Source organism: Podarcis tiliguerta (genome assembly GCF_965153285.1).
Source record: "Podarcis tiliguerta genome assembly, chromosome: Z".
Lineage (NCBI taxonomy): Eukaryota > Metazoa > Chordata > Lepidosauria > Squamata > Lacertidae > Podarcis > Podarcis tiliguerta.
The window spans coordinates 19938-43512 of record NC_139553.1 but is presented as its reverse complement, the minus strand read 5'-3'; the positions used below and the strand labels follow the sequence as shown (position 1 = coordinate 43512).

The window sequence follows — 23575 nt, the reverse complement described above, 5'->3', positions numbered from 1 at the left end:
CGGAATGTCGCTGTGCTCCAGTGCTCTAGAATGTTCTAGAGTGCTCTAGAACATGGGTATCTTTTCTAGAGCAGTCACTTTCCCGGGGGCGCCTTTTCTAGAGCCTTCTCTAGAACATGGGAACCTTTTCTAGAGCAGCCTCTTTCCCAGAATATTTTCAGAATGTCGCTGTCGAAGCGCTCTAGAGCGTTCTAGAGTGCTCTAGAACATGGGCATCTTTTCTAGAGCCGTCTCTTTCCCAGGGGCACCTTTTCTAGAGCCTTCTCTTTCCCAGAATATTTCTGGAATGTCACTGTGTTAAAGCGCTCTAGAATGTTCTAGAGTGCTCTAGAACATGGGCATCTTTTCTAGAGCAGTCACTTTCCCAGGGGCACCTTTTCTAGAGCCTTCTCTTTCTCAGAATATTTTCGGAATGTCGCTGAGTTCCAGTGCTCTAGGACGTTCTAGAGTGCTCTAGAACATGGGCATCTTTTCTAGAGCAGTCTCTTTCCCAGGGGACCTTTTCTAGAACCTTTTCTAGAGACTTCTCTTTCTGAGAAGAGAAGACTCCCTGGAAAAGACCCTGATGTTGGGAAAGATGGAGGGCACAAGGAGAAGACGGAGGACAAGATGGTGGGACAGTGTTCTGGAAGAGACCAACATGAGTTTGACCAAACTGGGAGGCAGTGGGAGACAGGAGGGCCTGTCGTGCTCAGGTCCAGGGGGTCACAAAGAGGTGGACACAACAACAACAACAACAACAACAACAACAACAACAACAACAACAACAACAACAACATTTCTTATTGAATATTGTGTTTTAATATTCTGCTGGAAGCCGCCCAGAGTGGCTGGGGAAACCCAGCCAGATGGGTAGCATGGAAGTAATAAATGATGATGATGATGATTAGGATCCGGGAAGTGAGAAAAGGGGAGGGGGGGATCACAAGCTGGTCTTGCACTCAGGTCCCGCGCCATCCCGGAGGCTTTGTTTTTTTGTAGGACTGCTATTTCTGTTTCTTCTTTGTGGAGCCCATTCCAAAGAATCATATGATCCGCTGTATGCCATAATATCGCAATTATAACAAATAAAGGCTTGACATACCTCGCTTTGCATGCCATCAGTCTATCTCATATATTAGTTTCATCCTTTAAGTTGAATTACTGAAATAACTTTTCCATGATACAGTGGTGCCCCGCAAGACGAATGCCTCGCAAGACGGAAAACCCGCTAGACGAAAGGGCTTTCCGTTTTGGAGATTGCTTCGCAAAACAAATTTGCTATGGGCTTGCTTCGCAAGACGAAAATGTCTTGCGATTCCTGGTTTTTTTCCCCCTCCCCCCCTTTTCCCCAAGCCCCTAAGCCGCTTAACAGCTGATCTAAGCCGCTGATAGCCTTTTAGCAGCTAATCCGCTAATCCCTTAAGGCTTTAATAGCCGCTAATAGCCGCTAAACCACTAATGGGCTTGCTTCGCAAAACGAAAAAAACCGCAAGACGAAGAGACTCGCGGAACGGATTCTTTTCGTCTTGCGAGGCACCACTACATTCTAATTTTCTGAGTTTCACCTGTATATAAATCTCTGGAAGGGCCCCTAAGGGTCATCCAGTCCAACCCGCTACATCGCAGGAGTCCCTTATGGGGAAAAATCCTAACATCTTGGTTGTGCAGCTAATGTTCCTCTCTTAAATGGCACTTTGAAGGCTACTTCAGGGATCCCCACCTCTCCTGCAGCTGCAAGTTCAGCCACGAAGCCAACATGGCCATCACTATTCTTGACTGGAAACAGAGGAAGTGCTGCTAACATCCTCCCTGGTAGCATTTCAGCAGTCAGGGGGAGGCCCTGACCCTGACCCCTAAGCCTAACCCCAAGCCTCTCCCTAACCCCAACCCTAACAATGACCCCTGACCATTACATAACAAAGGGACCCCTGACCATTAGGTCCAGTTGTGGCTGTATCTGGGGTTGCGGCGCTCATGTCGCTTTACTGGCCGAGGGAGCCGGCGTTCAGCTTCCAGGTCATGTGGCCGGAAGATCTAAACCGCTTCTGGCGAACCAGAGCAGCGCACAGAAACGCCGTTTACCTTCCCGCTGGAGCGGTACCTATTTATCTACTTGCACTTTGAGGTGCTTTCGAACTGCTAGGTTGGCAAGAGCAGGGACCCTGCAAATGGAGCTCACCCCGTCACGGGCATTCGAACCGTCGACCTTCTGATTGGCAAGTCCTAGGCTCTCTGGTTTAACCCACAGCGCAACCCGCGTCCCGTAACTTAAAGGAATGCTATTTCTGCTTCTTCTTTCTGAAGCACATTCCAAAGAATCATATGATGCTCCATATATATCTATATCTGGAAGGGACCTCAAGGGTCATCCAGCCCAGCCCACTGCAAGGCAGGAATATGCAGGAGAACAACCATCAACCTTGGCTGTGCTGTCAGTGTTGCCCTATGAAATGGCACTTTTAAGGCAATTTAAACTGCAGCTGCAAGTTGCAGAAAAGGAAAAAACAAAGAACCTGCTCTAAGGGAACGCTCATAAGGGTATAAAGTGCTTTTCTTTAGAACACCTCTCTTAATATTACAAACTGCTGCAAATTTCCAAAACGCATACAAATACGTGCCAGGATTTGTCAATGTCAATTATTCAATTGGCTTTTGGGTTTGGCCCCTCTTGCAGGGGCTCAGCCAACTTAGTCTCCTGCCATTGGGGCTGCCAGCCTAGGTGCAGGGCGGGGGACAGTCTTAAATCTTTGCTTTGTCCCTGCTGTGGTGCATATTGCACAGTTGAATTTTAAGGGCTGACACACACAACCACCCCCAAACTGTACTCTGAAGCACTTTCCTAAAAATCATATGATGGTGGGCGAGTGGCTCCCAACTCCTACAAACAGAGTTTGGGGCTCTACTCACTGTGCGCTCGTATTTCTCAGTCATGCCAGAAGCGACTGGCAGAACATTTCTTCCTCATTACTACAGTCAGGCCACGGATCACACCCTGGCCAGCACCCAGGAGATTCCCTAAGAGAAAGAGAGAACGACGGCCTACCTGCTGAGGGAGACAGTGGGAGACAGTTCTGGAATATGTCCTTGTTCTGTAGGCATCATAACCCAAAGCTGCTATTCGGTGATCTCTGCAATGAAACAAAAAGCAGGTCTGAATTTGGGCCACTTAATACTATCTAGCAGCAGCAAGAAGAAAGTAAGTATTTGGTCAAAACATGTATTTTGCAGCGTATAAGGACAATTTCAGCTCACATAAGCAGGCCTTCTAAAGAAACAACACAAGAACATGCAGGCAATGTCACAAAGGAGACTGTTCTCAGGATCCTATTTCTTGTTCACAGGTACACCTCAGAAAAAAGTTGCAGAAGGTACTAACCCCATGATTAATAATAATAGTAATAATAATAGTAATAATAACTTATTATTTATACCCCGCCCACCTGGCTGGGTTTCCCCAGCCACTCTGGGTGGCTTCCAACAAAACACTAAAATACAATAACCTATTCAACATTAAACGCTTCCCTAAACAGGGCTGCCTTCAGATGAAGGCTCCTGCGTGATTTCGATCCAGAAGATCCCAAAGAGTCCCAGTCATTTGGGGGGGGGGCGCACACACACACACACACACACACACACACTGCAAGAGGAGAAATCAAATTCTCTCAGCCCTGTTTCCATAGATAACACTCTCAGTGTTTTATATTAAACTAAACAACAATTATTTATATCCCACCCATCTGGCTGGGTTTCCCCAGCCACTCTGGGCGGCTTCCAACAAAACACTAACCAATTAAACATTCAAAGCTTCCCTAAACAGGGCTGCCTTCAGATGAAGGCTCCTGCATGATTTCTATCCATAAAATCCCCAAGACTCCCAGCCATTTGTGTGTTTTCTAGCAATACTGGAAAAGACATAGATAGGAAAGTAAACAGTGACCCCGTGTGGCCATTACTGGAAAAGACATAGATAGGAAAATAAACAGTGCCCTCGTGTGGCCAGTGGCCAGTATAGAATTCATGATAATTTCTAGGTGTAAGTTATTTCCACGCAGGAATTTTAATATGGCTCTAAAATTATTTCCCCTTTCAAACTTTTAATTTATCTCATTTGAATTCTGAAGTATACAAATGAGCTTTACCTCCTTTTATCATCACAACAATAGTATAATGTACATTGGACCAAGAATTAGTACATGGCTCGTGGATCAAGTAAAGCAATAGAGAGCCAGTGTGGTGTGGTGGTTAAAAGCGGTGGATTTGTAATCTGGTGAACCGGGTTTGATTCCCCGCTCCTCCACATGCAGCTGCTGGGTGACCTTGGGCCAGTCACACTTCTCTGAAGTCTCTCACCTCATAGAGTGTTTGTTGTGGGGGAGGAAGGGAAAGGAGATTGTGAGCCACTTTGAGACTCCTTAGGGTAGTGATAAAGCAGGATATCAAATCCAAACTCTTCTACTCTTCTTCTTCAATAGAAATACTTAACTATCTGACCAATTCCATTGGCTCTGCCCCCCTTTCCAAAGTCCTGCCCTCCAACAAAGACCCTGGCTACGCCCATGACCTGGCCCCAAGCTTCCTGGCTGAGTCGAATTTCTCAACATTTCACATTATGTGCAGTTTTAGGATTCTTCACATGAACACGAATTATGGTTTTGAGCATACAAGTAGTGATCAGCAATCATGGGGCTCGTGAGCTGCTTCTCATGGCATGAGGGGCCTGATCTGGGCCACAAGTTGGCCCCCCCCCGATGGATGTAAACCACAAAGGAGCACATTAGGATGCAAGAGGAAGTGGGACTTACAGGAGATCTCTCCAGGCTGTTGGGAAGATGATCCGGAGAAATGGCCAGAGCAACTGCAATCCTCCAGGACCAGCCAAGCCCCAAAACGCATCAGGCCGAGAGAACCAAGCGAGGCAGCGCAAACGCCCAGCAGACGCCTTCTATAGAAAGAGACAGGCTTCAGGGTTAACCACAAAGTTCATTTGTTTGGCATCCACATTTGATTGAGTATGCGGCTGAGCAGTCAGAAACTCAAGATATATAAGCCCATTTTCATAGTATTAGATGCCCCATACTCATATCGTGTGCCCTGGGTCACTGATTTATGTCGGAGCAGAGGCAGACGGGGCAGTGGGATGGCGGGAAGGGGACGATCCTGCTGGGGGTGCTCAGCTGGCCTTGCTCCCCTCTGCCTGCCGACAACCACACCTCCCTTCAAGGAAGGCTCTTTCCCTTTCTTCTTTATATATCGGGAAGGGACCCCAAGGGTCATCCAGTCCAACCTGCTACCAGGCAGGAATTTGCCACCTCACCACCTTGGTGTCCCCAGCCCAGCTGGACGCTGCCCTCTTCAATGGCCATTGGAAGGCGATTTAGGGATCCACTGAGGGATCCACCCTTCTCCTGCAGCTGCAAGTTCAGTGACGCCATGAAGCCCCCCTTGCCATCCCCTTTGGCTGACTGAGGTTCTCGGGGTGACTGCACATCCGCTAACAACTTTTCTCCCTCCAGGCAAAGGAAAACCAGGAGCCTATTCTGAAGGCTCATAAAGGTGGAAAGTGCTTTTCTTGAGAGCACCTCTGCCGCAAGTGTCCCAACTGATTTGTAGATATTAATTATTCCTACTTTATTGATCTGAATTACTCAAACGGCTTCTAGTGCTGGCCACTACAGCAGGGGCTGATCCCCATTTCTTGTTGTGGTGCAAGCTGCTGCAAGTGTCCAATACTGGTGTGAAGTTGCTGGTTTGTAGATATTAATTATTCCTACTTTATTGATCTGAATTACTCAAACGGCTTCTAGTGCTGGCCACTACAGCAGGGGCTGATCCCCATTTCTTGTTGTGGTGTTCAATTCAGAGTATCTGTTTCAAAAATCAAACAGAAAGTAATATAGGATTGCCATTCAGGCTGGGGTCTTCTAGACCCAAACTGGGTTTTGGGATGCTCTATTAGAGAAATCAGCCAGCTCACCGCCTCTCTAATTCACTGGGCACTCAAGTATTTGCTTGCAAATTAATTATCTTTTTTAATTTAGGCCTCTTCCAAAACATTTATCTCAAGATGTAGTGTGCAAGTGTACCACTTTGGGATGCTAATTCATCTCGACTTGGATTATGTGGATAAATTGATAGGTGAAAGAATCAATTCCCTGGTTAAAGCAATGGTTCATCTGAAGAAATTAAGTTTTCAACACATTGCTTTGTCACCTTTAGAAAAGGAAAAAGGAGACAAACCTCACCAACATGGGGGAAGCCAGGAGGAGCTGCCCTACCCCAATCAAATAAATAAAAACACTATACTGTATTTTTACTGTGCTGGTTAGGGGGGTCGGTGTGATATCTTGTTTAAAAATGTTCTTAAGTGTTATATGTATATTTCTATTTTTTCCCCTTTTACCTTCATGCCTGCAGCTGACTTTTTCCTCCACATCTTCTTCTCCCTTTGTCAGGCAAAACTTCCTCCTCCTCCTCCTTTTCAGAGCAGGAATTCAGACCTAAGAAATATCAATAATGTCCATTATTTTCACAAGAAGGGAAAGAGGTCCATGTCAAAGCAGACCTAGAATATGTCCAGCCCAGATTGCAGTGGAAGAAAGAATCAAGTGGGAAAGGAGCCAGCAGACGACGAACTGGAAGAAATGTGCTTTCCCCCCGTTTCTTCTTTCTGAAGCCCTTTCCCAAGAATCATATAATGGTGCATCTAGCTGGAAGGGACCCCAAGGGTCGTCCAGTCCAACCCACCGCAAGGCAGGAATCTGCGGAGGAACCACAAGGGTTCATATAATAATAATAATAATAATAATAATAATAATAATAATAATAATAATAGGAGGAATTGGGATCTTGAAGAATTAGCTGGTTTCAAAACCGCCACTTCAAGCAGTGCTTCATCTGCACAATACATTGTTCAGGTACAGTTTTCAATACATTAAAGGCGGCCTGAGAGGAAAAGCAATGGAGATCTGCACTTTATTTTATATAAAGAATAAATGATTATTCTTATCACAGCCAGTTCCTTGGGAGTTGCTTCTCCCCCCAATTCAAATAAATAAAAATACTATACTGTTAAGGATTAGGGGGGAAGAGGCCATGTCCCACTTGGGTGGGTGTGATTAATAATAATAATAATAACAAAAGCAATAATAATTTAACATTTAATGATACTCATAATTTATTACTCTTTCCCAGCCACCAGCAGGATATTTTTAAAAAACGAGAAAACATCATATACTCCAAACTTCCCTCACCCTTTTATAAGAATAACCATGATAATTGTTGGCAAGTTTGGGGATGGGATAATAATAATAATAATAATCATCATCATCCCTTCCTGGAGTCCCTTTTTGAGGGAAAAAGAGCTTTGGAATGGAGGAAAGTGGCAAAGGAGGGGATTTGATATGATTTTCACAGCTGTCAAGTGGAAAGGATACATTCAGGCATCAGATTTGTAACATGTCCTCTGTCATTTCCGCAACAAATACATTGTTTCAGATACAGTTTCCAAGATACAGAATAAATAAAAATACTATGCTGTTAAGGCCATGTCCCACTTGGGTGGGTGGGGTTTATAATAATTATAATAATAATAATTTAACATTTAATAATAATACTAATGTACTGCTTTTTCCCTGCCACCAACAGAATATTTAAAAAGTGATAAAACATCATATGCGACAAACTTCCCTCACCCTTTTATAATAATAACCATTATAATAATAATGATAGGAATTGAAAAATGAAGGATAATCCTCATTTATTCCCCTTTCCCAGCCGCTCCCCACAGAATATTAAAAACGCGACAAAACATACTATATTACAAACTTTGCCTCCTTTTCTAATAATAATAATAGTCATGATTTAAAAAGTAATGCTAATAATAATTTATTGTTGTTTCCCAGGATGAAAAAGGCGCCCAAAAGGCGCGGGAACCAGCTGTGGAGAAGCAGCTGAGAAACAGCTGGGAGAAGAAAAAGCGGGAAAGGGCTGGCCCCGCCCACCGCCCGGCCTGGGATTGGCCCAAAGGCCGACCTATCGTCGCCAAGATTGGATTGAGCGAGGGAGTTGCTAGGGCGGCCATTTTGGACAAGGGCAAGGGGACTGAAAAGATGGAGGGGAAAGAAAGGGCGGAAAAGGCAGCGGCGGAGCCATGTTGGTTGAGGGCAGTGGGGCCTAGACTAGATTTCTGCATTTCAGGGGTCAGACTAGATACCTCTTGTGGTCCCTGCAGAGAAGGAAGGCTGGAGGGACCCCCCCAAAAAATCCCTTCTGGGAGGTGTCCCAACAGTGCCTGAGGGGCCTGGCTAGGGTTAGACATAGACATAGATAGGAAAATAAACAGTGACCCCGTGTGGCCAATACATTAAGGGCGGCCTTAGGGGGAAAGCAATCGAGATCTGCACTTTATTTTATATAAATAATAAATTAATTATTATTATTATCATCACAGCCAGTTACTCTGGTGTTGCTGTAGCCAAGGGGAGCTTCCCCGACCCAATTCCAATAAATAAAAATACTATACGGTTAAGGCTGTGGCCATTACTGGAACAGACATGGATAGGAAAATAAACAGTGCCCTCGTGTGGCTATTACTGGAATAGACCTCAATAGGAAAATAAAGAGTGCCCTCGTGTGGCCATTACTGGAATAGACATGGATAGGAAAATAAACAGTGCCCTCGTGTGGCTATTACTGGAATAGACCTCAATAGGAAAATAAACAGTGCCCTCGTGTGGCTATTACTGGAATAGACCTCAATAGGAAAATAAAGAGTGCCCTCGTGTGGCCATTACTGGAATAGACCTCAATAGGAAAATAAAGAGTGCCCTCGTGTGGCCATTACTGGAATAGACTTCAATAGGAAAATAAAGAGTGCCCTCGTGTGGCCATTACTGGAATAGACATGGATAGGAAAATAAACAGCGCCCTCGTGTGGCCAAGACTGGAATAGACCTCAATAGGAAAATAAACAGTGCCCTCGTGTGGCCAATACTGGAATAGACTTCAATAGGAAAATAAACAGTGCCCTCGTGTGGCCAAGACTGGAATAGACCTCAATAGGAAAATAAACAGCGCCCTCGTGTGGCCATTACTGGAATAGACCTCAATAGGAAAATAAACAGCGCCCTCGTGTGGCCAAGACTGGAATAGACCTCAATAGGAAAATAAACAGTGCCCTCGTGTGGCTATTACTGGAATAGACCTCAATAGGAAAATAAACAGTGCCCTCGTGTGGCTATTACTGGAATAGACCTCAATAGGAAAATAAACAGTGCCCTCGTGTGGCTATTACTGGAATAGACCTCAATAGGAAAATAAACAGTGCCCTCGTGTGGCCATTACTGGAATAGACATGGATAGGAAAATAAACAGTGCCCTCGTGTGGCCAATACTGGAATAGACCTCAATAGGAAAATAAACAGCGCCCTCGTGTGGCCAAGACTGGAATAGACCTCAATAGGAAAATAAACAGTGCCCTCGTGTGGCTAATACTGGAATAGACCTCAATAGGAAAATAAACAGTGCCCTCGTGTGGCCAATACTGGAATAGACCTCAATAGGAAAATAAACAGTGCCCTCGTGTGGCTATTACTGGAATAGACCTCAATAGGAAAATAAACAGTGCCCTCGTGTGGCCATTACTGGAATAGACATGGATAGGAAAATAAACAGTGCCCTCGTGTGGCCAATACTGGAATAGACCTCAATAGGAAAATAAACAGCGACCTCGTGTGGCCAGTACTGGAATAGACATTGTTGTTGTTTAGTCGTTAAGTCGTGTCCGACTCTTCGTGACCCCATGGACCATCGATATTATTATATATTATATTATAATATTATTATTATTATTGTTATTATATAATTATATATCCTGTCATTTTATCCAGGCACCCCCAACCTGCAGCCCTCCCGATGTTTTGGACTACAATTCCCATCATCCCTGACCACTGGTCCTGTTTGCTTGGGATCATGGGAGTTGTAGTCCCAAAACATCTGGAGGGCCGCAGGTTGGGGGTGCCTGGATCCATAAGCTGCTGGGAGTCCCTGTCTGGGATTGCTGGGAGTGTGTGCTATTAATAATAATGATGATGACGACGAGGAGGATGCTTCAATTTGAAGAATCGTGACTAGTTTTGTAATGATTTCCCCATCCTAAATTTCTCAAAGCTGCTTGGGAGGAAGGGAGGGTATGGTATAATATATAATATACCATATTTTTCGCTCTATTGGACGCACCGGACCACAGGACGCACCTAGTTTTTAGAGGGGGAAATCAAGGGAAAAAATATTATTCCCCCCCCCAGCCCCAAAGACAAAGGGACAGGCTGCGTGCAGCCTGTCCGCTTCTCCCAGAGCTTCTCGGGGCTGCGGGGGAAGCCTGGGTTCCCCCCCCCCAGCCCCAAAGAGGAAGGAAGCCAAGACAGCGAGCGGGATCCATAGCCGCTCAACCTCTCCAGCCAGGAGCTAAACCTTTCCAGCGCAGCTAAAGAAGAAGACAAGGCAGCGAGCGTGATCCATCCCGCTCACTGCCTTGGCTTCCTCTTTAGCCTTAAGCAGCATCTTTAGCCTTGCGCAATGGGATGGATCGTGCACGCTGTCCACCGGGGCTGGACTAGATGACTCCTGGGGTTCCCTTCCAATCCTGCAATTCTGTGACCTCGGATGTTGTTGGGGGTCTCCACCACTGGAGGCTTTTAAGCAGCGGTTGGGGGACCATCTGCCTGGCGTTCTTTAGCTGTGATTCCTACATTGTGAGGGGGCTGGGCTAGATGACCCTTGGGTGGCCCTCCCAACTCTATACAGTCCTACACTTCTGCGGCTGGAGATCCACAGCCACTTCACACAATGCCCACTCCCAATTTTCATTGGAGAGACATGTGGCTTCACTGTCTAGGTAGGTACCCCCCTACCTGCCACTCTTCCCTCACCCCACTTAAGCCGAGGGAATTCCTGTCCAGAGAAGCTCCCAGGTGAGGGAAGGGTTAAGATCTACCTCTGGTAAATGGCTCTGTATCCTCCCTCTTTCCCTTTTCTCTTCTTCTTCTATGCTAGTTCCTTCTCGTCTGTTTTGTTTACCATAATCTGTTTTTATTGTATACTAAAATAAAAGCTGCAAAGGTTCCTTTTTTATAATATCCCCCCCCTCCAAACTAAAACGTTAATCTAGATAAAAACACTGATCCAGAGGAAAAGAAGGGGGTGGAGAAAGGAGAAAGATAGAGAGATTTTTTAAAAGTTGGCTTCTTTAGCCTTGCTCAGCCTCCCGTGGCTGGAGAGGCACGCAAGGCTAAGGAGGAAGTGCGCGCAGGGAGGGGATGGATCGCGCTCGCTGCCGGGCTTCCTCTTTAGCCTTGCGCAACCTCCCCGTGGCTGGACAGATTGCGCAAGGCTTTTCTAGAGGAGGGAGAAGGGACTGACTGACTGGGGGCTTTTTCTGCCTGCCTCCCCCCCCTGCATTCGCTCCATAGGACGCACAGACTTTTCCCTTTAGTTTTTAAGACGGAAAAACTGCGTCCTATGGTGCGAAAAATACGGTATATATATTATGCATATATATAGATACACACACACACACACACACACAATAAATATATACGTAAATATACATAATAAATATAGACATTGGCTCGACTAAATGACTTAAACCATTCCTATCAGTTTGCCAAGAATTTCTCGATGCCTCAAGAAACCTCATTTTGGAAATCAAATGTAAAAAATCCAACCTTGATCCCGTTTCTGCTCCCCAAACTATCCCTTGGCGGGGAGTTCCAAAGGAAGGAGCCGCTCTCTGCAATGGAGCTTCGAGGGCAAGTCTCAGGGGGCAAGCAGGTGGATTTCGAGGGCAACCTGAGCCGTGGCTCCAATTCGAACCCGGGACCTGAGCCAGTTGCCCCACAGGTTCTTTCCCCTCGGCGAGGCTGGTCTCTGCCCCCCAAGCTCTGCGGACACCGTCCAACGCCTGCCTCTTCCCAGATGAGCAAGTGGCGGGCAGTTCCCCAGATGGGGCGGGTTGGAGAGGAAGAGGCTGGGAGGGCCCGGGATGCCAGAAGGTGCTGGCCTGCAAATCAAGTGGCAGGGAGTTCCCAAGGAGTAGACTTCCCCATCTCCAGAGGCGAGGGGATTTCTTCGTCTCCAGTGGCAGGGAGTTCCCAAGGTGGCAAGCGCTGCAAGTCCATTCAGTCGGCTGGCAGGTGGGCCTAGATTTCCAAAGGGAGTTTTTGCCCCGGAAGAGGGTGGAACTCGAACCTGCAGCTTCAGCTCTAGCAAGGGATTTCTTTCTCTTTCTGAGTCTATATCAGGTAGGGACCCCAAGTGTCACCCAGCCCAACCTGCTACAGGCAGGAATTTGCCACCTCACCACCTTGGTGTCCCCCGCCCAGCTAGACGCTGCCCTCTTCAATGGCCTTTGGAAGGCGATTTAGGGATCCACTGAGGGATCCACCCTTCACCTGGCAGCTGCCAGTTCAGTTCCCCCATGAAGCCCCCCTTGCCATCCCCTTTTGGTGCCTGAAGTTCTAGGGGTGACTGCACATCTGCTGACAACATTTACACCTCCAGGCAAAGGGAAAACCATGCGCCTACTCTGAAGGCTCATAAAGGTGGAAAGTGCTTTTCTTGAGAGCACCTCTCTGCTGCAAGTGTCCCAAACTGGGGTGAAGTTGCTGGTTTGTAAATATGAATTATTCCTATCTGAATTACTCAAGTGGCTTCTAGTGCTGGCCACTACAGCAGGGGCTGGTCCCCATTTCTTCTTGTGGTGTTCAGTTCAGAGTATGTGCTCAAAAAATCAAACAGAAAGCAATGGGGGGTTGCCATTCAGGCTGGGGTCTTCAAGACCCAAACTGGGTTTTGGGTGCTCCATTAGACAAACCAGCCAGCTCCCTGCCTCTCTAATTCACTGGGCATTCAAGTATTTGCTTGGAAATTAATTCTGTTTTTTAATTTAGGCCGCTTCGAAAACATTTATCTTAAGATGTAACGTGCAAGTGCACAACTTTGGGATGCTAATTAATCTCCGCTTGGATTATGTGGATAAATCGATAGGTGAAAGAATCAATTACCTGGTTGATCTGAAGAAATTAAGTTTTCAACAAATTGTTAGTCACCCTTAGAAAAGAAAAAAGGAGACCTCACCAACATGGGGGAAGCCAGAAGGTTTTGCCCTACCTGAATCAAATAAATAACAATACTTTACTGTATTTTTACTGTACTGTACTGTGCTGGTTAGGGGGTCCGGTTAACACAGGGGTCAGGACTGGGGTTATTTAAAAATGTTCTTAAGTGTTATATATCAATATCTATTTCTATTTTTTCCCTTTTACCTTTATGCCGGCAGCTGACTTTTTCCTCCACCTCTTCTTCTCCTTTTGTCAGTCAAAGCTTCCTCCTCCTCCTCCTTTTCAGAGCAGGAATTCAAACCTAAGAAATATTAATGATATTGATTAATTCTGGAAGCAGGGAAAGAGGGATCCACGTCGAAGCAGACCTAGAATATGTCCAGCCCAGATTGCAGTGGAAGAAAGAATCAAGTGGGAAAGGAGCCAGCAGACGACGAACTGGAAGAAGTGTGCTTTCCCCCCTGTTTCTTCTTTCTGAAGCCCTTTCCCAAGAATCATATAATGGGGCATCTAGCTGGAAGGGACCCCAAGGGTCATCCAGTCCAACCCACCGCAAGGCAGGAATCTGCGAAGGAACCACAAGGAAACTGCATTTAATAAAAAGTGGAGGAATTGGGATCTTGAGGAATTAGCTGGTTACAAAACAACTGCTTAAAGCAGTGCTTCATCTGCACAATACATTGTTCAGGTACAGTTTCCAAGACATTAAGGGCGGCCTGAGGGGGAAAGCAATGGAGATCTGCACTTTATTTTATATAAAGAATAAATTAATTTTTATTATTATCATCACAGCGAGTTACTCTGGTGTTGCTGTAGCCAAGGGGAGCTTCCCCGACCCAATTCCAATAAATAAAAATACTATACGGTTAAGGCTGTGGCCATTACTGGAACAGACATGGATAGGAAAATGAACAGGGACCCCGTGTGGCCATTACTGGAATAGACCTCAATAGGAAAATAAAGAGTGCCCTCGTGTGGCTATTACTGGAATAGACTTCAATAGGAAAATAAAGAGTGCCCTCGTGTGGCTATTACTGGAATAGACCTCAATAGGAAAATGAACAGTGCCTTCGTGTGGCTATTACTGGAATAGACCTCAATAGGAAAATAAAGAGTGCCCTCGTGTGGCCATTACTGGAATAGACTTCAATAGGAAAATAAAGAGTGCCCTCGTGTGGCCAATACTGGAATAGACTTCAATAGGAAAATAAAGAGTGCCCTCGTGTGGCTATTACTGGAATAGACTTCAATAGGAAAATGAACAGTGCCTTCGTGTGTCTATTACTGGAATAGACCTCAATAGGAAAATAAAGAGTGCCCTCGTGTGGCTATTACTGGAATAGACCTCAATAGGAAAATAAAGAGTGCCCTCGTGTGGCTATTACTGGAATAGACTTCAATAGGAAAATAAACAGTGCCCTCGTGTGGCTATTACTGGAATAGACCTGAATAGGAAAATAAAGAGTGCCCTCGTGTGGCTATTACTGGAATAGACCTCAATAGGAAAATAAAGAGTGCCCTCGTGTGGCTATTACTGGAATAGACCTCAATAGGAAAATAAACAGTGCCCTCGTGTGGCTATTACTGGAATAGACCTCAATAGGAAAATAAAGAGTGCCCTCGTGTGGCTATTACTGGAATAGACCTCAATAGGAAAATAAACAGTGCCCTCGTGTGGCTATTACTGGAATAGACCTCAATAGCAAAATAAAGAGTGCCCTCATGTGGCTATTACTGGAATAGACCTCAATAGGAAAATAAACAGTGCCCTCGTGTGGCCATTACTGGAATAGACCTCAATAGGAAAATAAAGAGTGCCCTCGTGTGGCCATTACTGGAATAGACCTTAATAGGAAAATAAACAGTGCCCTCGTGTGGCCATTACTGGAATAGAACTCAATAGGAAAATAAACAGTGCCCTCGTGTGGCTATTACTGGAATAGAACTCAATAGGAAAATAAAGAGTGCCCTCGTGTGGCCATTACTGGAATAGACTTCAATAGGAAAGTAAGCAGTGTCCTCGTGTGGCTATTACTGGAATAGACCTGAATAGGAAAATAAACAGTGCCCTCGTGTGGCCATTACTGGAATAGACTTCAATAGGAAAATAAACAGTGACCGAGTGTGGCCATTACTGGAATAGACCTCAATAGGAAAATAAACAGTGCCCCCGTGTGGCCAATACTGGAATAGACCTCAATAGGAAAATAAACAGTGCCCCCGTGTGGCCATTACTGGAATAGACCTCAATAGGAAAATAAACAGTGCCCCCGTGTGGCTATTACTGGAATAAGCTTCAATAGGAAAATAAAGAGTGCCCCCCTGTGGCCAATACTGGAATAGACTTCAATAGGAAAATAAAGAGTGCCCTTGTGTGGCCAATACTGGAATAGACTTCAATAGGAAAATAAAGAGTGCCCTCATGTGGCTATTACTGGAATAGACCTCAATAGGAAAATAAAGAGTGCCCTCGTGTGGCCAATACTGGAATAGGCCTCAATAGGAAAATAAACAGTGCCCTCGTGTGGCCAATACTGGAATAGACCTCAATAGGAAAATAAACAGTGCCCTCGTGTGGCTATTACTGGAATAGACTTCAATAGGAAAATAACCAGTGCCCTCGTGTGGCTATTATTGGAATAGACCTCAATAGGAAAATAAACAGTGCCCTCGTGTGGCTGTTACTGGAATAGACCTCAATAGGAAAATAACCAGTGCCCTGATGTGGCGATTATTGGAATAGACCTCAATAAGAGAATAAACAGTGCCCTCGTGTGGCTATTATGGGAATAGACCTCAATAGGAAAATAAACAGTGCCCTCGTGTGGCTATTACTGGAACAGACCTCAATAGGAAAATAAACAGTGCCCTCGTGTGGCTATTACTGGAATAGACCTCAATAGGAAAATAAACAGTGCCCTCGTGTGGCTATTACTGGAATAGACCTCAATAGGAAAACAAAGAGTGCCCTCGTGTGGCCATTACTGGAATAGACCTCAATAGGAAAATAAAGATTGTCCTCGTGTGGCCATTACTGGAATAGACCTCAATAGAAGAATAAACAGTGCCCTCGTGTGGCTATTACTGGAATAGACCTCAATAGGAAAATAAAGATTGTCCTCGTGTGGCACACATAAAAAGCCAGCTCTATTGGTCTGTCACCCCCCCCAACTGTATTACTCAGGTTATGAAGGCACCCAAAAGATGTTAAAATAAAGATTATGGGATAATGCACACAGTGACTTGCGATCTCGATCACACGTAGTCTGTAGTCCGCTGGCAGTAGGAGTACAACATGCGCACGTCTTGAAGTTCACATCTTACATAGGGACCTGACAGTGCCATATTATCGAAGGCTGTTCCCCAAAGCCAGACTAAATGTCTTCCCCTCTGCAGTGTTGGATGGTAGGTTGAGAGGAGTTCCCTACCAGGACAGACTTTGCTCGTGTGCTCAAGTCATCGATTCCATAAAACATTTTGTTGTATTATGCAAAATATGAGCAGGCCGGGGCTGAACTGATACTACCCTTGCTGGTACCTTTCCCGGGAAAATCAGAGGCTCACTATGTCAGGTTCCTATTGGAAGACTGGAGAAATGCTAGAACATTAGCAGTGGCAAAGTTTTTATCGGTGGTTGCAAGAACCAATGATCCCTATATTCTGAAGAAAATGCTTGTTGAACCTGGAGGTAGGCTGTATGAATTGTGTGTTGCTTTGTAATGATTTGTTGGGTCTCTGGACTGTAATAAAGATTGTTGTTGTAATTCCTATTTCTATTTTTTCCCTTTTACCTTTATGCCTGCAGCTGACTTTTTCCTCCACATCTTCTTCTCCCTTTGTCAGGCAAAGCTTCCTCCTCCTCCTCCTTTTCAGAGCAGGAATTCAGACCTAAGAAATATCAATAATGTCCATTATTTTCACAAGAAGGGAAAGAGGTCCATGTCAAAGCAGACCTAGAATATGTCCAGCCCAGATTGCAGTGGAAGAAAGAATCAAGTGGGAAAGGAGCCAGCAGACGACGAACTGGAAGAAGTGTGCTTTCCCCCCTGTTTCTTCTTTCTGAAGCCCTTTCCCAAGAATCATATAATGGGGCATCTAGCTGGAAGGGACCCCAAGGGTCATCCAGTCCAACCCACCGCAAGGCAGGAATCTGCGAAGGAACCACAAGGAAACTGCATTTAATAAAAAGTGGAGGAATTGGGATCTTGAGGAATTAGCTGGTTACAAAACAACAGCTTAAAGCAGTGCTTCATCTGCACAATACATTGTTCAGGTACAGTTTCCAAGACATTAAGGGCGGCCTGAGGGGGAAAGCAATGGAGATCTGCAATTTTTTTATATAAATAATAAATTAATTTTTATTATTATCATCACAGCCAGTTACTCTGGTGTTGCTGTAGCCAAGGGGAGCTTCCCCGACCCAATTCCAATAAATAAAAATACAATACGGTTAAGGCTGTGGCCATTACTGGAACAGACATGGATAGGAAAATAAACAGTGCCCTCGTGTGGCTATTACTGGAACAGACATGGATAGGAAAATAAAGAGTGCCCTCGTGTGGCTATTACTGGAATAGACCTCAAAAGGAAAATAAAGAGTGCCCTCGTGTGGCTATTACTGGAATAGACCTCAATAGGAAAATAAACAGTGCCCTCGTGTGGCTATTACTGGAATAGACCTCAATAGGAAAATAAACAGTGCCCTCGTGTGGCTATTACTGGAATAGACTTCAATAGGAAAATAAACAGTGCCCTCGTGTGGCTATTACTGGAATAGACCTCAATAGGAAAATAAAGAGTGCCCTCGTGTGGCTATTACTGGAATAGACCTCAATAGGAAAATAAACAGTGACCCCGTGTGGCTATTACTGGAATAGACCTCAATAGGAAAATAAACAGTGCCCTCGTGTGGCTATTACTGGAATAGACCTTAATAGGAAAATAAACAGTGCCCTCGTGTGGCCATTACTGGAATAGAACTCAATAGGAAAATAAACAGTGCCCTCGTGTGGCTATTACTGGAATAGACTTCAATAGGAAAATAAACAGTGCCCTCGTGTGGCTATTACTGGAATAGACCTCAATAGGAAAATAAACAGTGCCCTCATGTGGCTATTACTGGAATAGACCTCAATAGGAAAATAAACAGTGACCCCGTGTGGCTATTACTGGAATAGACCTTAATAGGAAAATAAAGAGTGCCCTCGTGTGGCTATTACTGGAATAGACCTCAATAGGAAAATAAACAGTGCCCTCGTGTGGCTATTACTGGAATAGACTTCAATAGGAAAATAAACAGTGCCCTCGTGTGGCTATTACTGGAATAGACCTCAATAGGAAAATAAAGAGTGCCCTCGTGTGGCTATTACTGGAATAGACCTCAATAGGAAAATAAACAGTGACCCCGTGTGGCTATTACTGGAATAGACCTCAATAGGAAAATAAACAGTGCCGTCGTGTGGCGATTACTGGAATAGACCTCAATAGGAAAATAAACAGTGCCCTCATGTGGCTATTACTGGAATAGACCTCAATAGGAAAATAAACAGTGCCCTCGTGCGGCTATTACAGGAATAGACCTCAATAGGAAAATAAACAGTGCCCTTGTGTGGCTATTACAGGAATAGACCTCAATAGGAAAATAAACAGTGCCGTCGTGTGGCTATTACTGGAATAGACCTCAATAGGAAAATAAACAGTGCCCTCGTGCGGCTATTACAGGAATAGACCTCAATAGGAAAATAAACAGTGCCCTTGTGTGGCTATTACAGGAATAGACCTCAATAGGAAAATAAACAGTGCCCTTGTGTGGCTATTACAGGAATAGACCTCAATAGGAAAATAAACAGTGCCGTCGTGTGGCTATTACTGGAATAGACCTCAATAGGAAAATAAACAGTGCCGTCGTGTGGCTATTACAGGAATAGACCTCAATAGGAAAATAAACAGTGCCGTCGTGTGGCTATTACTGGAATAGACCTCAATAGGAAAATAAACAGTGCCCTCATGTGGCTATTACTGGAATAGACCTCAATAGGAAAACAAACAGTGACCCCGTGTGGCTATTACAGGAATAGACCTCAATAGGAAAATAAACAGTGCCCTCGTGTGGCTATTACAGGAATAGACCTCAATAGGAAAATAAAAAGTGTCCTCGTGTGGCCAATACTGGAATAGACCTCAATAGGAAAATAAACAGTGCCGTCGTGTGGCTATTACTGGAATAGACCTCAATAGGAAAATAAACAGTGCCGTCGTGTGGCTATTACAGGAATAGACCTCAATAGGAAAATAAACAGTGCCGTCGTGTGGCTATTACTGGAATAGACCTCAATAGGAAAATAAACAGTGCCCTCATGTGGCTATTACTGGAATAGACCTCAATAGGAAAACAAACAGTGACCCCGTGTGGCTATTACAGGAATAGACCTCAATAGGAAAATAAACAGTGCCCTCGTGTGGCTATTACAGGAATAGACCTCAATAGGAAAATAAAAAGTGTCCTCGTGTGGCCAATACTGGAATAGACCTCAATAGGAAAACAAACAGTGACCCCGTGTGGCTATTACAGGAATAGACCTCAATAGGAGAATAAACAGTGCCCTCGTGTGGCTATTACTGGAATAGACCTCAATAGGAAAATAAACAGTGCCCTCATGTGGCTATTACTGGAATAGACCTCAATAGGAAAACAAACAGTGACCCCGTGTGGCTATTACAGGAATAGACCTCAATAGGAAAATAAACAGTGCCCTCGTGTGGCTATTACAGGAATAGACCTCAATAGGAAAATAAAAAGTGTCCTCGTGTGGCCAATACTGGAATAGACCTCAATAGGAAAACAAACAGTGACCCCGTGTGGCTATTACAGGAATAGACCTCAATAGGAAAATAAACAGTGCCCTCGTGTGGCTATTACAGGAATAGACCTCAATAGGAAAATAAACAGTGCCCTCATGTGGCTATTACTGGAATAGACCTCAATAGGAAAACAAACAGTGACCCCGTGTGGCTATTACAGGAATAGACCTCAATAGGAGAATAAACAGTGCCCTCGTGTGGCTATTACTGGAATAGACCTGGATCGTATAATGAACAGTGCCGTCGTGTGGTCATTACTACTGCCAGAGGAAGTGGGACTTACAGGAGATCTCTCCAGGCTGTTGGGAAGATGATCTGGAGAAATGGCCAGAGCAACTGCAATCCTCCAGGACCAGGCAAGCCTCAAAACGCATCAGGCCGAGAGAACCAAGCGAGGCAGCGCAAACGCCCATCAGACGCATTCTAGAGAAAGAGAAAGGCTTCAGGGTTAACCACAAAGTTCATTTGTTTGGCATCCACATTTGATTGAGAATGCAGCTGAGCAGTGTCAGAAACTCAAGATCTGTAAGCCCATTTTCATAGTTTTAGATGCCCGAAACTGGTATTGTGTGCCCTCGCTCCGACTGACGTTGGAGCAGAGGCAGATGGGACTACAATCTTAGTTTGTTTTTAAAGGGAATATCTGTAACCTCAGTGGCTTTGCCTGCAGAACACCACACGCTCAATCCCCGGCTTCTCCAGGCCTGAAACTCTGGCAAATTGCTGCCAGTCAGTGTTGACATTACTGAGCTAGATGGAGTAGTGGGTCCGACTCCTTAGAAGGCAGCTTCCTAGGTTCCCATTTATGCTTCAGATCTGTGTGAGGCTTGCTGTCCCGTTTAGCGTGGCGAGGGTGGTTCTTTGCACATCTGGAAGACGACTGTGTCGCCTCCCATCACCCTTTTTCAGCTCAGGGAAAAGGGCAGGCAGACACAGCATCTGTAGACTGAAGCATCCTGAATTAAGGGAGGGGGAATTCCCCTTGCAGCCAAAGGGTTGTTTGAGGCCACCACGAAAAAGCTGATCTTCAGCTTGAAACCAGGACTTGCTCTTTCACCATGCTGCTCCTCCAGCTGCCAATGCCACCCATGGAACCTGTGTGAATATCAGGCGTGGGTTGTGTCCAGGAACCTGGGAGGATTTATGTCACGTGTGCGCATGTTTTCATCTTTAAATAAACAGCCCATGTAGGTTTCCAGCACTTATGGCCATCGAGATTAACCTGGCCGTCTTGGGAGGCTGAGGTGGACTTTCCCGTGGTCAAAGTGTGGTTGTGTCTTCCTGCCCGGCATCTATTTCCTGCCCTCTTTCCCCCCTGCACCCACAGAGGAGGGAAGGAAGCGGAGCCATGGATCCTCCGCTCGCTTGAAGCAGGAAAGTGGGAGAGGATCTGCCTACACGAGTGTAAGGGGCTCCCCTCCCGCTGTGCTGCTTCCAAGGGAGCCTGGGAGGAGGGAATCCGCTGCCGGGATCCCCTTCCCTCCCTCCTCCCGGCTCTTGCTGGCTTCGCTCCAGAAGATGCACAGATATTTCCCCTTCCTTTTGAGGGGAGGAAAAGTGCGTCCTGTGGAGCGAAAAATATGGGACCTGGTTAAAGCAATGGTTCATCTGAAGAAATGAAGTTTTCCACACAAATCTCACCAACGTGTGGGAAGCCAGGAGGGGCTGCCCTACCCCAATCAAAGAAATAAAAACGCTTTACTGTATTTTACTGTACTGTACTGTGGTTAGATGGGTCGGTGTGATATATCAGGATTGGGGTGGTTTAAAAATGTTCTTAAGGGTTATATGTCAATTTCTATTTCTATTTTTTCCCTTTTACCTTCCTGCCTGCAGCTGACTTTTCCTGCACCTCTTCTTCTCCCTTTGTCAGGTGAAGCTTCCTCCTCCTCCTCCTTTTCAGAGCAGGAATTCAAACCTAAGAAATATGAATAATGTCCATTATTAGCAGGACTTGCTCTTTCACCATGCTGCTCCTGCAGCTGCCAATGCCACCCATGGAACCTGTGTGAATATCCAGCGTGGGTTGTGTCCAGGAACCTGGGAGGATTTATTTCACGTGTGCGCATGTTTTCGTCTTTAAATAAACAGCCCATGCAAGTTTCCAGCACTTATGGCCATCGAGATTAACCTGGCCGTTTCAGAGGAAATCTTGGGAGGCTGAGGTGGACTTTCAGTGGTCAAAGTGTGGTGGTGTCTTCCTGCATCTATTTCCTGCCCTCTTTCCCCCCTGCACCCTGTTTCAAAGCAACCACGGAGGAGGGAAGGAAGCGGAGCCATGGATCCTCCGCTCGCAACTGTAGCTGATTTGAAGCAGGAAAGTGGGAGAGGATCTGTTTACACGAGTGTAAGGGGCTCCCCTCCCGCTTTGCTGCTTCAACGGGAACCTGGGAGGAGGGAATCTGCTGCCTGGATCCCCTTCCCTCCCTCCTCCCGGCTCTTGCTGGCTTCGCTCCAGAAGATGCACCGATATTTCCCCTTCCTTTTGAGGGGAGGAAAAGTGCGTCCTATGGAGCGAAAAAGATGGTGCCTGGTTAAAGCAACGGTTCATCCGAAGAAATGAAGTTTTCAACACAATTCTCACCAACGTGTGGGAAGCCAGGAGGTGCTGCCCTACCCCAATCAAAGAAATAAAAACACTTTACTGTCTTTTTACTGTGCTGTACTGTGGTTAGGGGGGTCGGTGTGATATATCAGGATTGGGGGGGTTGAAAAATGTTCTGAAGTGTTATATGTATATTTCTACCTTCCTTCCTGCAGCTGACTTTTCCTGCCCCTCTTCTTCTCCCTTCGTCAGGCAAAACTTCATCCTTTTCAGAGCAGGAATTCAGACCTAAGAAAGATCCATAATGTCCATTATTTTCACAAGAAGGAAAAGGCAAACATATAATATATCCAGCCCAGATTGCAGTGGAAGAAAAAATCAAGCGGGAATGGAGCCAGCAGACGACTAAGGGGAAGAAATGTGCTTTCCCCCGTTTCTTCTTTCTGAAGCCCTTTCCCCAGAATCATATATTATTATTATTATTATTATGGTGCATTTAGCTGGAAGGGACCCCAAGGGTCATCCAGTCCAACCTGCTGGAAGGCAGGAATCTGCAAAGGAACCTAAAGGGTTCATTTCATAATAATAATAATAATAATAAGTGGAGGAATTGGGATCTTGAGGAATTAGCTGGTTACAAAACCAAGCAGTGCTTCATCTGAATAATACACTGTTCAGGTACAGTTTCCAAGACATTAAAGGTGGCCTGAGGGGGAAAGCAAGGGAGATCTGCATTTTATTTTCTATAAAGAATAAATGATGATGATTATTATTATCATAGCCAGTTCCTCTGGAGTTGCTTCTCCCCCCAATTCAAATAATTAAAAATACTATACTGTTAAGGCTCAGGGGGGAAGAGGCCGTGTCCCACTTGGGTGGGTGTGATTAATAATAATAATAATAATTTAACATTTAATGATAATTATAATTTATTACTCTTTCCCAGCCACCAACATAATATTTTTTAAAAACGAGAAAACATCATATACTACAAACTTCCCTCACCCTTTTTGCAGAATAAGCATTATAATTATAATGATAAGAACTTAAAAATGAAGGATAATCCTAA

At 45.2% G+C, this 23575-nt stretch overlaps 1 long non-coding RNA gene across 1 annotated transcript; it reads right to left on the bottom strand.

Annotated features, from left to right (window-relative positions):
- Nucleotides 1–16911: 16911 nt before the first annotated feature.
- Nucleotides 16912–21876, bottom strand: LOC310669220. The gene is made up of 3 exons (XR_014507079.1): nucleotides 21784–21876; nucleotides 20245–20384; nucleotides 16912–16988 (listed from the first exon to the last, which is right to left on the bottom strand). It is a non-coding gene; the product is annotated as an uncharacterized lncRNA (long non-coding RNA).
- Nucleotides 21877–23575: the final 1699 nt, after the last annotated feature.